The sequence below is a fragment of the Podarcis tiliguerta genome (assembly GCF_965153285.1).
Source record: "Podarcis tiliguerta genome assembly, chromosome: 2".
NCBI classification, from domain to species: Eukaryota; Metazoa; Chordata; class Lepidosauria; order Squamata; family Lacertidae; genus Podarcis; species Podarcis tiliguerta.
Genome location: NC_139535.1, coordinates 14,508,295 through 14,514,392, shown reverse-complemented (window position 1 = coordinate 14,514,392; position 6,098 = coordinate 14,508,295).

Below are 6,098 nucleotides of genomic sequence, written 5' to 3'. Positions count from 1 at the left end.
GGCACGACGACCATAGAGTTACAAAGATTTCAGCTTCCGGTTACACTGCGGGAGCCGTGTGTGCGCGCGCGCCCGCGCCCGGATACGGAAGTGAATGTTGCACATTAAAAAATAAAGGATAAATGTAATGTTTTATCACTTCCTGGTAGGCTCGGTCTTCGCGGGCGGTTAGTGGAAGCGCAAAGGCTGTTGTGTACCCCTAAAAAACCCCCTAAGGGGATCACTTTGAGATCTTCGGGGACCTGCTGCCCGAGAAGCGAGCTCTCTTGCAATCCCCAGCTGCTCTGAAAAGTGTGTTTTAAACAATAAAAACCTGCCCTTTTCCCCTTATGGGGTTTCCAAAAGCCCGTATAGAATCCTTGCGTAGGTTCCCTATTGGTAGGAAAAAATAACAGAGGCCAACCAGAGAATATTGAGAAGCAAAGCAGCTAGTAAGCCTGATCTTTATTGATCTGTTGCAACAGGGTGCTCCCCTCACAAGCAGGAAAGGAGGAGGAACCCAGAACAATAGCGCGCAAGGCCTTATATAGACATTTTAAATTCCCTGCCCTGGAGCTCAAGACCACCCTTCCATACATCACATATACATCACAGAAGGGGTGTACAGTGGTGCCCCGCAAGACGAATGCCTCGCAAGACGGAAAACCCGCTAGACGAAAGGGTTTTCCGTTTTGGAGGTGCTTCGCAGGACGAATTTGCTATGGGCTTGCTTCGCAAGACGAAAATGTCTTGCGATTCCTGGGGTTTTTTTTCCACTCCCCACCCCCTTTTTCAAAGGCACTAAGCTGCTAATAGCCTTTTAGCAGCTAATCCGCTAATCCCTTAAGCCTTTAATAGCCGCTAATAGCCGCTAATCGCGCTAATCGGCTTGCTTCGCAAGACGAAAAAACCGCTAGACAAAGAGACTCACGGAACGGATTCTTTTCGTCTTGCGAGGCACCACTGTAATCCAAGACCACCCCCCACAAACATCACAGAAAAGGTGGTCTACAACAGAAATTTGAATGTTGTTGTTTTTGCTATCTGCCAGGTTATCTGATAATGCCTTATCTTATTGCCTTTCCTGGTAGTCTATCACCAGGTGTGATATACATATGCAATACAGTGGTACCTCGGGTCACAGAAGCTTCAGGTTGCAGACTCCACTAACCCAGAAATAGTACCTCAGGTTAAGATCTTTCCTTCAGGATAAGAACAGAAATCATGCTGCGGCGGCGCAGTGGCAGCAGGAGGCCCCATTAGCTAAAGTGGTACCTCAGGTTAAGAACGGACCTCTGGAACGAATTAAGTTTGTAACTTGAGGTACCACTGTACCTGAAAGTTGAGTACACTGAGCCTGTATCAACAGAATTCACCAGTAGGTGTGTTCACAGCGGAACAAGATCCAGACCCTGAAACTAAGGTACTAGCAGTTTCCAACGATTCTCAAGCCCCAAAGGATGAGGCCACAGAGGCCAAGGTAATTTTTGTGCCAGCAGTGGACTTTGGACAGCAGCACAGTTTTGAAACTACAGGAGAAAATGGGAGTCTGAAGAAAAGGAGTGTCGTGGAGAGGTAGAGAAAGAAGGTTTGCAGGTAAAGAGTTTTGTTTCTGAGCGGGGATATTTATTTATTTTTTAGTTAGCATGCAGCTTGCTAAAACAGTACAGAGTTCAATAAGTTGTCACTGATAATGAAGTAAAAGCCTCTCTTGTGGAATGTTTTAACAGAACTTTAAAAGCAAAAACGTCGAGAACACAGAGGAAGCCGAAGTGAAGGATTCTCCAGTACCAGCTTTCATTGAAGAATCACATCCTAGTGGGAAATGTAGACAAAATAGACAAATGTGCTCTGGGGCATCAGGAGAACACCCAGAACACGGGGGGGGGGGGTAGGGATGCAGTACATTTAGCGCTATGTCAAAATCCACAAAGGACAAAGGCACACACACAGAGAGAGATCTCAGATCCCTTCTGCAGATCTCAGCGGCACTGATCCTGACCCTGCATTGCTCCAGGTTCCAGAAACACCCCCCCAACCCATTTTCTGATGCCCCCTCCGTTTTCCACCCCACCAGCCCCATTTTCCGGGCTAACTTTCTTTTTAGGGGTGTGCAACTTACACTCCTAGAGCCGCCACCTCCCCCCACTTGCCTTTCACTACCACAACAAAAAAGGAAAACACCATTCTGCAAGCTGCTTCCAGAGACTCATTTCAAACAGTGAGCACGAGGCCAAGTCGCTGCAAGTTGCAGCTTTTCGAACTTCGCTCTCTGCATGCGTCCCACCTCTCTTGCAAACGCTGCTTTCCATTGGTCAATCCTGCTGCCACTTTAAACACTTCTCCTTTTCCATTGGTCTGTATGGGTGAATGGAGCTGGTGGAACGGTCCCGCCTCCCCAGAGCCCTCTAGGAATTCGGAGAATGGTCACATAGAAGGGAAAGGTCGGGTTGTACGAGAACTACTGTATAGAGTTTATAATACTGTACGGCAATTACTGGATAGATTTATACAGAGCTTTCAGCTTCCGGGTTCACTTTCGAAGCCTTTTTTTTGTCTCCCTTGTTGGCGGAAGTTAATGTTGCTCATGCAAAAAGATAGGAAATGAAAAAGGAGGAATGTTAGATTTTATCCAAGCTGCATTTGAGTAGCAAGACCACACCACACGCCACACCAGGAAGCGGCAAAAACGCGTCCTCTGCATCCAATTCTTAAAATATAAAAAGAATATGTCAGGGGGAAAGGCTAACTGGCGTAGACAAGCTGAACAGGGTATAAATATATACATAATATAATAAAAATAAAAAGATGAGGTTTTTGTTTTCACATATTTGCTTTCCTCTCTGTACTTCGTTCCATGGACATAGCAACTTGGCTTCTCGCAGCGAGGGAACCGCTAGAAGGCCCTTGGTGCTGGACCTCAGTGTCTGGGCTGAGTGATGGGGGTGGAGACGCTCCTTCAGGTATACTGGACTGAGGCCGTTTAGGGCTTTAAAGGTCAGCACCAACACTTTGAATTGTGCTTGGAAACGTACTGGGAGCCAGTGTAGGTCTTTCAAGACCAGTGTTATATGGTCTCGGCGGCCGCTCCCAGTCACCAATCTAGCTGCCGCATTCTGAATTAGTTGTAGTTTCCGGGTCACCTTCAAAGGTAGCCCCACATAGAGCGCATTGCCGTAGTCCAAGAGAGAGATAACCAGAACATGCACCACTCTGGCGAGACAGTCCGCAGACAGGTAGCGTCTCAGCTGATAAACAACTGCCCTGGACACAGAATTGACCTGCACTTCCATGGACAGTTGTGAGTCCAGAATGACTCCCAGGCTGCACACCTGGTCCTTCAGGTGCACAGTTACCCCATTCAGGACCAGGGAGTCCCCCACATCTGCCCGCCTCCTCTCCCCCAAAAAACAGTACTTCTGTCTTGTCAGGATTCAACCCCAATCTGTTAGCCGCCATCCATCCTCCAACCACCTCCAGACACTCACACAGGACCTTCACCATTAAAATTTTCTTCTGTTAGATTCACAAAATGTTTCGGGGTATGCGTACCCCTGCATCCCCCCAGGAAAAAAGCACTGGAAATATCTAGAAAAAGGAGGTCACAATATGGTGGTGTTAAATTTCTATATCACCCTTCAACTGAGGATCACAGGGCAGTTTAGAATAGAAAACTGATATAAAACAGATAAGAACAGCTACTAAACCTGGCTGCATACAAAGCAGAGATGGCGAATCAGTGATTCTGCAGCAGAGCTTTCCAAACTGTGTTGTGGACACGTTAAATGTGTCGGCTGCAGTGTGTATGTGTGTTGCCCAAATGTTCCCCACGCTTTCCCCAGGGCTGGACCCATGGCCAATGGTCAGGGAATATGCAAATTGTAGTTCGACAGCATCCAGAGGACCACAGTTCTGGAATTGGACCATTTGTCTCTTTAGCCAGACAAGTTTCTCTCCTATTGTCTGTTTCCTGATCTGTGTGTGGTTCGAGATGCCAAGGCTTGACATGGCAAACAGAGCTCCATAACTCCTCCCCTTCCAGGTGCTGGGATAGCTTAGTCAGTAGAGCATGAGGCTCTTCATCTTAAGGTTGTGGGTTCGAGACCCACGTTGGGCAAAAGGATTCCTGCACTGCAGAGGGTTGGGCTAGATGACTCTCACAGTCCTGTCCAACTCTTCAATTCTATGATTCTACTATGCCAAGGGCTGACCCTAAAAGTCAGCAGAGGAAAATGAATACCTCAAACTTCTCCCCTTCCCAGTGACCTGACGTTTAAAGAATGTCTTCCCTCCTCCTTAAGGGTGCTTATTTTTTTAGGCTTGCCATACGTCCGGAACTCCCCAGACATATCTGGAATACAGTGGTACCTCAGGTTACAGATGCTTCAGGTTACATACTCTTCAGGTTACAGACTCCGCTAACCCAGAAATAGTACCTCGGGTTAAGAACTTTGCTTCAGGATGAGAACAGAAATCACATGGCGGCAGCGGGAGGACCCATTAGCTAAAGTGGTACCTCAGGTTAAGAACAGTTTCAGGTTAAGAACGGACCTCCAGAACGAATTAAGTTCTTAACCCGAGGTATCACTGTACTGCAGTTGGCAGCAGTGTCCGGACGGAAACTGTGTGTGTGTGAAATGTCCAGAAATATCCGGACATATGGCAGCCCATGTTGGCAGTGCCATTTTTGCCGATTTCCCATAGAAATAGCTCAAAAATGGATCTTCATTGTTTGAAACCCTAATATATTGAGCGCTGCTTTCTTAATGGCAGTGCAGTGGTACCTCGGGTTACATACGCTTCAGGTTACATACGCTTCAGGTTACAGACTCTGCTAACCCAGAAATAGTGCTTCAGGTTAAGAACTTTGCTTCAGGATGAGAACAGAAATCGTGCTCCGGTGGAGTGGTGGCAGCAGGAGGCCCCATTAACTAAAGTGGTGCTTCAGGTTAAGAACAGTTTCAGGTTAAGTACAGACCTCCGGAACGAATTAAGTACTTAACCTGTAGTACCACTGTATAAAAGTGTCCTAAAGATGGCATGCAAAAGAAATCCAGTTACGATTCAGACAGTATTAAAAGCAAGCTGAGTAAATAGCTAATACCGGAAGCAGCGATAGAGAATGCACTCCCAGCTGATGAATCCTAATGGCTGTTAAAAGCCCAAACAGGATGGACATAGCCTTGTGCCTAAATTATTCAGACGCAAGTGCCAGGGATGTTAATGCAATTTGCTCTTAGGCAAAGTGAGGTGGCCATCTGAGGAAGGAGATGACGTGGAGCTGGGTGTGGCAGGGAAGTGCTAGAGCACAAAGCCAGGTAGAGATTCTTGGAGGACCACATTTGCCCTCTGGTCCTGAGGTTCCCCATTACCGGGCTAGATGATCCAGACATCTGACTTACCATAAACCAGCTTCATCCATGAGCGTAGCCAGGCCTTTGTTAGGGGTGGGACAGAACCTCAGTTTGGTATGTACCATATTTTTCGCCCTATAGGACGCACTTTCCCCCCTCCAAAAATGAAGGGGGAATGTGTGTGCGTCCTATGGGGCAAATGCAGGCTTTCGCTGAAGCCTCGAGAGCGAGAGGGGTCGGTGCACACCGACCCCTCTAGCTCTCCAGGCTGCAGGAAGCTATCCGCAAGCCTGCTGAGCCCGGCGGGAACTCCTGCAGGCTCCAAAGGCTTGCGGATAGCTGCCTGCAGCCCAAAGTCCGGGGAGCGTGGCACTGAGTTCCCGCCGGGCGCCGCAGGCTTGCGGATAGCTGCCCGAAGCCCGGGGTGCGCAGCGGGCTACAGCGCCGCTCTCCCCGAGCTTCGGATAGCAGCAAGCTCCGGGAGCGATGGCGAGGTTGAGCGCAACCTCGCCATCGCTTCCAGACCCATTCTGGGGGCTGGGGTCGGGGGAAGCTCGGGCTTCCCCTGCCCCCAGTCCCGCAAGCTCCGGGAGCGATGGCGAGGTTCAGCGCAACCTCGCCTTTGCTCCCGGACCCCCAGCCCCGAGGCTAAAAACGAAGCCAAGACAGCAAGCGGGATCCATCCCGCTTGTTGTCATTGCTTCTTTGCTCTTTGGGGCTCGGGGGGGAGATAAAATTTTTTTCTTTATTCCCCTCCCCCAAAAA